Source organism: Polyodon spathula, chromosome 6 (assembly GCF_017654505.1).
Source record: "Polyodon spathula isolate WHYD16114869_AA chromosome 6, ASM1765450v1, whole genome shotgun sequence".
Taxonomy (NCBI): Eukaryota; Metazoa; Chordata; class Actinopteri; order Acipenseriformes; family Polyodontidae; genus Polyodon; species Polyodon spathula.
The window spans coordinates 641,200-651,507 of record NC_054539.1 but is presented as its reverse complement, the minus strand read 5'-3'; the positions used below and the strand labels follow the sequence as shown (position 1 = coordinate 651,507).

The following is a 10,308-nucleotide window of genomic DNA, read 5'->3' as shown; positions in this document are numbered from 1 at the left end:
TTAAATTACATACAAAAAGCTTGTTTAGCTCAGACTGCTATATTAAATGGACTGATGTATTGAAATGGGATTAGACCTACCCAGGGCTTTCTGCACAAGATGTTCAGTAGCTTGCATGATTAAAGGCTCCTGCGATTGTGTCTGGGTGACAGCGGGGGCAGACTGTGGAGGATGCTTTCTGTGAGCAGACTGGCCGAGGATGCTTTCTGTGAGCAGACTGGCCGAGGATGCTTTCTGTGAGCAGACTGGCCGAGGATGCTTTCTGTGAGCAGGCTGGCCGAGGATGTTTTCTGTGAGCAGGCTGGCCGAGGATGCTTTCTGTGAGCAGACTGTGGAGGATGCTTTCTGTGAGCAGACTGGCCGAGGATGCTTTCTGTGAGCTGACTGTGGAGGATGCTTTCTGTGAGCAGACTGGCCGAGGATGCTTTCTGTGAGCAGACTGGCCAAGGATGCTTTCTGCGAGCAGACTGTGGAGGATGCTTTCTGTGAGCAGACTGGCCGAGGATGCTTTCTGTGAGCAGACTGGCAGAGGATGCTTTCTGTGAGCGGACTGGCAGAGGCTGCTTTCTGTGTCCCATCCTATGTGGTGTTGTACATACTGATTGGGGTTGGCTCTCCTAATACCCCTGTTTTGTTGCTTGATCTGGTTTTGTGTCTAGGATTGAATTGGATCATTCACGTGGACGAGCTTTGCTCTCACGAAATCGTTGGTTTACCCCAGATCCAAATTCAGTTAAAGGCAAAGAATTATAACTAAACACACTTGTATAAAAACATCTGTTAAATAAAAATAATAATAATAATAATAATAATAATAATAATAATAATAATAATAATAATAATAATAATAAAGTGGTTAAGAGACTGTTACATGATCTTGGTTAGTGGTTTGTAAATAACTGCTTTCATTTCTTTGAGTACTATGAAAGAAATTCCTCTATAGGGTTGAGAAATTGGGAATATGTATACAGTTATAGTCAAAAGACATAATACAGAGGACCTAATACAGATCTAATGCAGATCCCTGTGGCACTGGTTACCTTTCTCCATTTTGAGGTTTCTCCTCTAATCTGTACTTTCTGTTTTCTACATGTTAACCACTCCCTAAATCCACATGCATTCATTTCCTTGAATCCCTATTGCATTCAATTTGAGAATTAATTTTTTATGCGGGACTTTGTCAAAAGCCTTGTGGAAATCTAAATAAACCATGTCATAAGCTTTGTAATTATCCACTGTCGATTTTGCATCCTCAAAGAAATCAAGCAGGTTAGTTAGACACAATCTCCCTTTCCTAAATCCATACTGATTGTCTCCCAGGATACTGTTACCATAAAGGTAATTTCCATTTTGGATCTTGTTATAGTTTCCATAAGTTTACATATATTAGAAGTCAGGCTTATTGGTCTGTAGTTACCTGGTTTGGTTTTGTCTCCCTTTTTGTGGATCGTTATTACGTTTGAAATTCTCCAGTCTGTTGGTACAACCCCTGTGTCAAGAGACTGTTACATGATCTTGGTTAGTGGTTTGTAAATAACTGCTTTCATTTCTTTGAGTACTATGAAAGAAATTCCTCTATAGGGTTGAGAAATTGGGAATATGGTGGTAGGAACATCATGCTGAAGTCTGGATGCACTGCAAACCATGCTTGTGCTACCAATGCATGATGGAGATTGACATTGTCCCAGACTACCACAAATTTAACTCCAGCATTTGGATGAACGAGGCGATTATGCAGAACATTAAAAAAATTCAGCAGATGGGCTGAATTGTATGGCCCTGGCACAGGACTGTGTGCCATAACTCCATCTTGTGATATGGCCTCACACATTATTATATTCCCGTCCCACTGCCAGACTGAAGACCACTTTGTCAGAATAGAGGAACTCATGATAGTTAACTCCCTCATCCAACTCCATCCTTCTCTGAAAAACAAGATTCATTCATGTGATTTACTGTCATTTCACCATTCATGGAACAAGCTGACAGCCCTCCTACTGTACTGTACAACACAGGTCACATATCAAAAGAATATGCACAAAGACACAATTCTCAGCCACAAAGCATCTCACTGTTCATATCACCACTGTAGTACTAGCAAAATGACTGTACACTTACCTGAACATATTCACATCGCAATGCTTTCACTCTCTCCTCATTTCTTTGAAAAGGCACCAAATCAATCTGTTTCCTACTTATTTGGTGCCTTTTACATATGCGTCCAATAGTGGTTGTACTTATGGCATCAGCGCCTTCAAACATTTCCTTCAAACAAGTGAACCTGTCAGTCTGGTCCACCTGAACACAGGGGTTACCTTTAGATGCTTTAACACTTGAGGGATAACTTTCACTCGCTGCCTCTACTTTCACTTCCAGACACTTGAACTCATGTTGCCTCATGAATGCATACTTGTAATGCAAAGGATTGACATTTGATCCCAGCTGTTGCACGGTCTGTGCTCTGACCCCACAGGAGTGCACGGTTAACACTGACGTTTCAGGTTCTCTCTAGTCTCCATGATCTTTCCATGGCTGCAATGAGGGGATGCTCCCTCTGGAGAGAAGGTAACACTGTTTAAAGAAGATCCCCCCTGGGAGGTGTAGGATTCACCAGAGCCTTGAGGACTTGCTGGGTAGCACACCCTGTCTGAGCAATGCACCTGTGTTGTGTGTGGGGCAGCTCAGGGGCAGTGAGCATGGTTTAATAGGAGCTGCTAGAGCTGTGAATGTGAGTCGCTCCTGGTGTTTTGAGTTTCTTTGGGAAGCAGGCCTTAGGCTTAGGCTTGGGGGGAGTAGCTGAGCAGCATGTTAGGACACCATGTTTTGTTAGCAGTTAATGATAATGGATGGATGGATCACATGTTTAACCACGACTCATAAACTACAGGCTATCTAATCATAAACACATTCAGAGCCAATGGGGAATTCTGACAGGCATGCTCAGAGCACAATAAAACATGGAGAGTATTTCTCAGAAGAAGTATATCGAAGGAAAGCATTGTCATGTCCAAGGGAAATCTCAGCTTGATTATTGTGAAAGAAAAGGACAGAGGGAGATAGGGGAGATAGGGGAGAAAACCTTTAAAACTAGATAAAATGGGAAATCAACCAAAAAGCATCTGTTTTTAAAGTGATGTGGTTTCAGTCAGACATACAAGGCGACATCTCGTGTTGAAACTTACTTCCCTATTGCCAGAAATGAAAAGAAAAAACAAAACAGAAGTGTTTTTATTGTTCCTTATGGTAAACGACTGACTTTGAAATGTCACCTCTTCAGCTAACTCCCCATGGATGGACAGGTACCAGGGGTCACTCCAGAAATAGGACACACTTACAATGCTCATAATTACTGTCACAAGCTATAAGAAATGGCTCAGTCTGTTCCTCTGTACTCCCCATCCAGGCTGTGTGTGTGTGTGCGGTGGACCGAGCTCCCCTGAGCTTCACACTTCAGCAGGAATCATGGGGTTTCATACTGAATCATGAACAGGGTCCTTCTCCAGAGACAGCTGCCTGCTTTTACTAATTACACCATTTACAGATCTGTTCCATCTGAGCCTGCCTGCAAAAAAAATCATATTATTATTATTATTATTATTATTATTATTATTATTATTTTAAGCACTCTTTACAGTGGTACCTCCTGAAAAGGCAGCTCTTTATTTTCACAGAACAGGTTTTAAAAGGGTATCATGGTACAGGTGAAAGCCTCAACACAGTGAACATATCTAACTATTAACAAATGTTTAAAGTTCCTAAAAACTACACAAAAAATACTTATCAGGTGATATAAGGTAATTATTTAGTTTGCCTCAGCTCCCTGAACCTAACTTTTTAAAACTGTCAGTAAAGCATTTTATCAGCATGTCCCTCCAGCTGAGTTACTGGAACTCAATACCGCTGTTCACAGCAGGGAGATTCATGTCTGCATCAATCTCAGCTTCTCCGCTCTGTGTCCTCTATCTTCTTTGGTTCGAGTCTTTCCAGACAGCTTCCTAATCAACCCCGAGCACTGCGCTTTCTCTTCTCCAGATTCTCTGTCTGCTCCTGGTCTGGCAGTACCAGCATGGGCGGGATGAGGGACTCTAAGCTTCCTAATCTACACTGAGCACTGCTCTCTCTCTTCTCCAGATCCTCTGTCTGCTCCTGGTCTGGCAGTACCAGTATGGGGAGGATGAGGAGCTCACAGCTTCCTAATCTACACTGAGCACTCTCTGCTCCTGGGCTGGCAGGGGTGAGGGGCTCACAGTTTCTTTCAGGTCATACTGAGATTGCACTTCAGAACTCCCTCTACAACTTGGTTTAGTCAGGGTTCAGCTATGTGATAGTAAATCTTACTGCATCAAGCCCTTCACTAATGCTTTGTTTTCAATATTGTTGATGAGTTGAGACTGAGCATTGTGAAGTTCTGGATGTTCCTATAAAGTAACTAACAGTTCCCCTCGGTTCCTCTTCAGTGCTAGTTTCAATCTCAGACTGCACGCTGACACAGTCCCCAACAACGTCACCAGAAACACTTGACAGAATTACAGCCCTGTTATGCACAGTTGGCTGTACATCATTCCTTATATTTAATTGACAAATGTGATTAGAGAATTCTTTATCCAATGCACCCCAACAATTATAATGTAATAGATGTATCTTAGAGCATCATTCTGGAGAAATCACATTTCCTCCCTACCTAACTGGCAGGACTCCAGTAGGGCTGAATGCTGTATATGTGGACTCCATTAGTAAGGTTGTTTAAACCTTGTAAAGCAGATAATAATATAGTGCAGGATTAATGAATCATGTTATTAGTGCAAATGAATTGCAGTTCACTCAGGATTCCTGTTTCCTCATCTGCTGTTTGTAATTGGCTTCTAATCCATGCAGAAGGAGGGGAACAGGAAGAGTGTTCATGTGTACATTAAAGAAGCAGAGCCCAGATGCACATGAAGAGGGATCTGGTAATTAGAGCTTGTCAGCCTTGATTAAACAAACAAGAGGGTCTCTGCAATCAGGATGCTTTAAGGGCTTTATTTATAATGCTGGCACACTGCTCTTCCCAGGCAATTACCACTTTCAATGCATGAATATTAGCGCACAAGGCTGGTGAAAGGCATGCCACGCAGTCACGGCATGCAGTCACGCCCCGCATTCATGCCATGTAGTCACAACACGCAGTCACGGCACGCAGTCACGGTACGCAGTCACGATATGCAGTTACAGCACGCAGTCATGCCACACAGTCACGCCACATAGTCACAACACGCAGTCAGGACACACAATCACGGCACGCAGTCACGCCATGCAGTCACAGTACACAGTCACAGCACACATTCATGCCACGCAGTCATGCCACACAGTCACGCCATGCAGGCACACCACATAGTCATAGCACGCACATGTACATTTTGAATATAAATAGCTTCTGTTTTTCTATTTCTCCTGGTGCAGCCTGCGTTCCTGATGACTGAATAATGCAGTCCTTATTACAAAACTCTGCTTAGTGAAGAGGCACTGATTACACTTGCAGCAGCTCTGAACACCCTCTCAAGACACATGTTCCAGACATGAGGCTGAATGGAGGAAAGGAGGCCTCCCGTGGTGTCAGCTCATTTGGATAAAGACGCGTGATGTAGGCAGGGATCATTATCACATCACACCTCTTTGAAGACTCCTGAGCACGGAGCTCTTCCACAATCACACTCTCAATCACTCTGCGTGCATATCATTATCACATCACACCTCTTTGAACACTCCTGAGCACTGAGCTCTTCCACAATCACACTTTCAAACAAGAGGGATACACTGAGATCACACAGTGTGACAGAGGCGGGATACACAGGGATCGCAGCCCTGTGAATGAGGAGGAACACACAGAGATCACAGCCTTGTGATTGAAGAGGGATACACTGAGATCATAGCCCTGTGATTGAGGCAGGATACACTGAGATCACCGCCTTGTGATTGAGGAGGGATACACTGAGCTCACCAGTGAGATCACAGCCCTATGATTGAGGAGGGATACGCTGAGATCACAGTCCTGTGATTGAGGAGGGGTACACTGAGATCACAGCCCTGTGATTGAGGAGAAAAACACAGAGATCACAGCCTTGTGATTGAGGAGGGATACGCTGAGCTCACCAGTGAGATCACAGCCCTGTGATTGAGGAGGGATACACTTAGATTACAGTCCTGTGATTGATGGTGGGATACACTGAGATCACAGCCTTGTGATTGAGGAGGGATACGCTGAGATCACAGTCCTGTGATTGATGGTGGGATACACTGAGATCACAGCCTTGTGATTGAGGAGGGATACACTGAGATCACAGCCCTGTCATTGAGGCAGGATACACTGAGATCACCGCCTTGTGACTGAGGAGGGATACGCTGAGCTCACCAGTGAGATCACAGCCCTGTGATTGAGAAGGGATACACTTAGATTACAGTCCTGTGATTGATGGTGGGATACACTGAGATCACAGCCTTGTGATTGAGGAGGGATACGCTGAGATCACAGTCCTGTGATTGAGGAGGGATACACTGAGATCACAGCCTTGTGATTGAGGAGGGATACACTGAGATCACAGCCCTGTCATTGAGGCAGGATACATTGAGATCACCTACTGTGCCACCAACTCTTGCTCATCAGTTTCAAAGCCTGCAGACCAATCCTTGCACTTCTTTAAGCTTTTAAATATGGGGCTTAATTATGAATTATTAATAAAACAATGCTGTACTGTACAGTTATAGCCAAAAATGTAGCATCACCTGGAATTTTAGGGTTGAGTAATAAAAAAATAAAATAAAAAAAAAACTATGAGAACATAATTAGCTCTTTTAATTAACCATAATAGTAAAAAAAATTAAAAAGACAATTTTAAAAAATCTGTTTTTTTTATTAAGTATATGGATAACTACAAAGCGGAATGTAATTCAATATGTTAACGTATTATTATTCAGTAGAATTCATTAGACTTCATGAAGCAATATTAGTTAACTCTATAAGGTGATGATGCAAAACTATTGGTCACAGCTGTATATTCATTCATTTGATTCACTGGCTTGGCTAGCAGTTGGTTGCATTTCTGAAGGTTTCTCAGCTCCAGGCAGGTTTTACAGAGGTGGATTGATAATATAGTTCATTTCATAAACTTCTTCAACTTTGCTGTGCTTTACAAGTTACACAACATTTCCAATAAAAATCTGAGCAGAACATGCTGGATTTGGAACAATCTCTGGCAAACTGCTGGCCTGCAGAGGAGGCAAGGTCCCTGCTATTTTTAATGAACTCAATAAAGCAGTAAATCTCATCGGATGGTCTCAGGCAGTTCTGAAGAGAGGCAGGAAGGTGGCACAGAGCTGCATTGACAGCTAAGCCCAGTCAGCTAATTATTATTCACAAGGCTCATTCAATTCAATGATATATTCCAAAAGACTGCCTGGTGAAATAATGCATTTCATTAGGTAATAATCTGCTTGTGTTTTAATCATGCTGACAGATCAACTGACAGGTTTGAAACCTGGGATGGAGCCTGGGCATCAGTGTAATGGGATTAGAGGATCCCCACCCACTTGTAAAGTTCTTAGGATTGAATTAGGTTTGAAGAGGACTGCATACAACACACACACACACACACACACACACACACACACACACACACACGCTGTCTGTTCATAACTAGGAAGCAGCCTTGTGTTAGTAAGGTGTGATCAATATGATCTTGTGCTTTCTCTTGCTTGTCACTCCTGAGCCCCAGGCACACTGTTAATTAGATTTGCATTGTCAAGTATGTTGGAGTAAAGAGGATATTCTGCTATCCATCCTTCGTCATTATGAGCACTGAGAATATACTGTATAGAGAGAACCTATCTATATTACACTCAGGATAATTACTGTCTTAATGAAGTAACACCTTTACACCTGACCGTGGCATTTCAAACACAGCCCCAATACACACTTGTCTGAAACTGAAGAAGGAATCTATGAAAAAGATCTAGGAGTTTATGTTGACTCAGAAATGCCTTCATCTAGACAATGTGAGGAAGCTGAATCAAGGGAAGTAATGTTAAAACTTTACAATGAATTAGTAAGACCTCATTTAGAATATTGTGTTCAGTTCTGGTCACATCGCTACAAAAAGGATATTGCTGCTCTAGAAAGAGTGCAAAGAAGAGCGACCAAAATTATTACCGGTTTAAAAGGCATGTCATATGCAGACAGGCTAAAAGAATTGAATCTATTCAGTCTTGAACACAGAAGACTACACGGCGATCTGATTCAAGCATTCAAAATTCTAAAAGGTATTGACAGTGTCGACCCAAGGGACTTTTTCAACCTGAAAAATGAAACAAGGACCAGGGGTCACAAATGGATGTTAGATAAAAGGGCATTCAGAACAGAAAATGGCATTTTTTTTACACAGAGAATTGTGAGGGTCTGGAATCAACTCCCCAGTAATGTTGTTGAAGCTGACACCCTGGGATCCTTCAAGAAGCTGCTTGATGAGATTCTGGGATCAATAAGCTACTAACAACCAAACGAGCAAGATGGGCCGAATGGCCTCCTCTCGTTTGTAAACTTTTTTTATGTTCTTATGTGCTAATGTTCTTGTCAAAATGGCTGCTCTATGCACTTTTTGGTTTTGAGATCTGTCTTCTAAATCACTGTCGGAAGAACGATTTAAAAAAACTTAAAAAACATGACAACAAGTGCTCTGGCTTTTCTGTTCCGCACCACATCATGGATCGTTATTGCTGTGTTACCTGCTTGACATTACCTGTTACACTATCAGTGCACTAGCATAGCATTTTTAAAAGAGCTTTGAAAAAAGCTTTAAAGTTCTAAGTGTGAAAAGTTGTCAGGATGTTAACAGTGAAAAGAAGAGAGACAGGTGCGTTATTTCAATAGTTGTAGCGTACGTGAAGTCGTGGGACGCTATATTTTTGGACCCCCGATACTTAGTCTTTAATGTGCTCTAATGCACTGCTGTATATCTGCTGTTGATTTATAAACTGGTAAATATGCTGGTGTTGTCCCTTCTTGGAGTGAATGAATCCTCTTTTAAAAAGCAGATTGCCCCTGCTGCAGGTAAAGCCTGGTTCAAGATACTAGGCAGGCAATGTCATTGGTATCAAAGGCAGCTGTTAAGAAGTAGGATTAGGACGTGCTTTGACTGTTCTGACGTGAGTTCTTGTCTTCTCTGAAGAGTCTGGATGTTTAATTTTTCATTGAGTGTTGAATTACAAAGTAGGTTAGCACAATGTTAATGTTCCATATCATATATGATATTTACCCCAATCCCTAACCCCAGGACAAAGTCCCCTCCAACACTCCATGTTACCAATCTGTGCTATTTAATTATATCTCAACTCAGGCTGCAGGAGTGGCACACACGCTGCCCTGCCTCTTGCCTCTTGCTGCTGCCTCTCTTCACCGTCTCTCTCATCCTGGAGCACTGCGAAGCTGCTGTTTCATTTATTGCTTTTTAATTGTCCATCAAGAAAAGCATCTGTTGTTCATCTTGGTTAAATTATTAATTTCCTTCCCTGCAACCCTCGAATGCAACATTAGACTCTTGTCATTGTTTGTTTAAATCCCATGTTCTCTTATTTTGCGGAGAAGGCTGCAGACTCTCCTCCAGCCTGTCAGCACAGCTCTACCTGTCAGAGACACCTGTCTGAGAGCTGCAGTGCTGGGAGAATCCACTCTGTACTACCTGTCAGAGACACCTGTCTGAGAGCTGCAGTGCAGGGAGAATCCACTCTGTACTACCTGTCAGAGACACCTGTCTGAGAGCTGCAGTGCAGGGAGAATCCACTCTGTATTACCTGTCAGAGACACCTGTCTGAGAGCTGCAGTGCAGGGAGAATCCACTCTGTACTACCTGTCAGAGACACCTGTCTGAGAGCTGCAGTGCAGGGAGAATCCACTCTGTACTACCTGTCCGAGACACCTGTCTGAGAGCTGCAGTGCAGGGAGAATCCACTCTGTACTACCTGTCCGAGACACCTGCCTGAGAGCTGCACTGCATAAGAAAGTTTACAAATGAGAGGAGGCCTTTCGGCCCATCTAGCTTGTTAGTTTGTTAGTAACTTATTGATCCCAGACTCTCATCAAGCAGCTTCTTGAAGGATCCCATTGTGTCAGCTTCAACAACATTACTGGGGAGTTGGTTCCAGGCCACAATTGCAGACCACAATTATCTGTGTGAAAAAGTGCCTCCTATGTTCTGTTCTGAATTCCCCTTTGTCTAATCTCCATTTGTGACCCCTGGTCTTTGTTTCTTTTTTCAGGTCGAAAAAAGTCCCTTGGGTCAA

The 10,308-nt window shown here is 42.8% G+C and overlaps 1 protein-coding gene across 1 annotated transcript in view; it reads right to left on the bottom strand.

Moving 5' to 3' along the window:
* Positions 1-1,500: 1,500 nt before the first annotated feature.
* Positions 1,501-10,308, bottom strand: part of LOC121316669 (cytochrome c oxidase subunit 7A-related protein, mitochondrial-like) — a 33,267-nt gene continuing 24,459 nt past the window's right edge. Inside the window, exons 4-5 of the transcript XR_005950432.1 lie at positions 2,119-3,562; positions 1,501-1,925 (exon numbers count right to left, since the gene is read on the bottom strand). The gene's annotated coding sequence lies outside the window, so the exon portion shown is untranslated. The remainder of the gene's footprint in view (positions 1,926-2,118; positions 3,563-10,308) is intronic.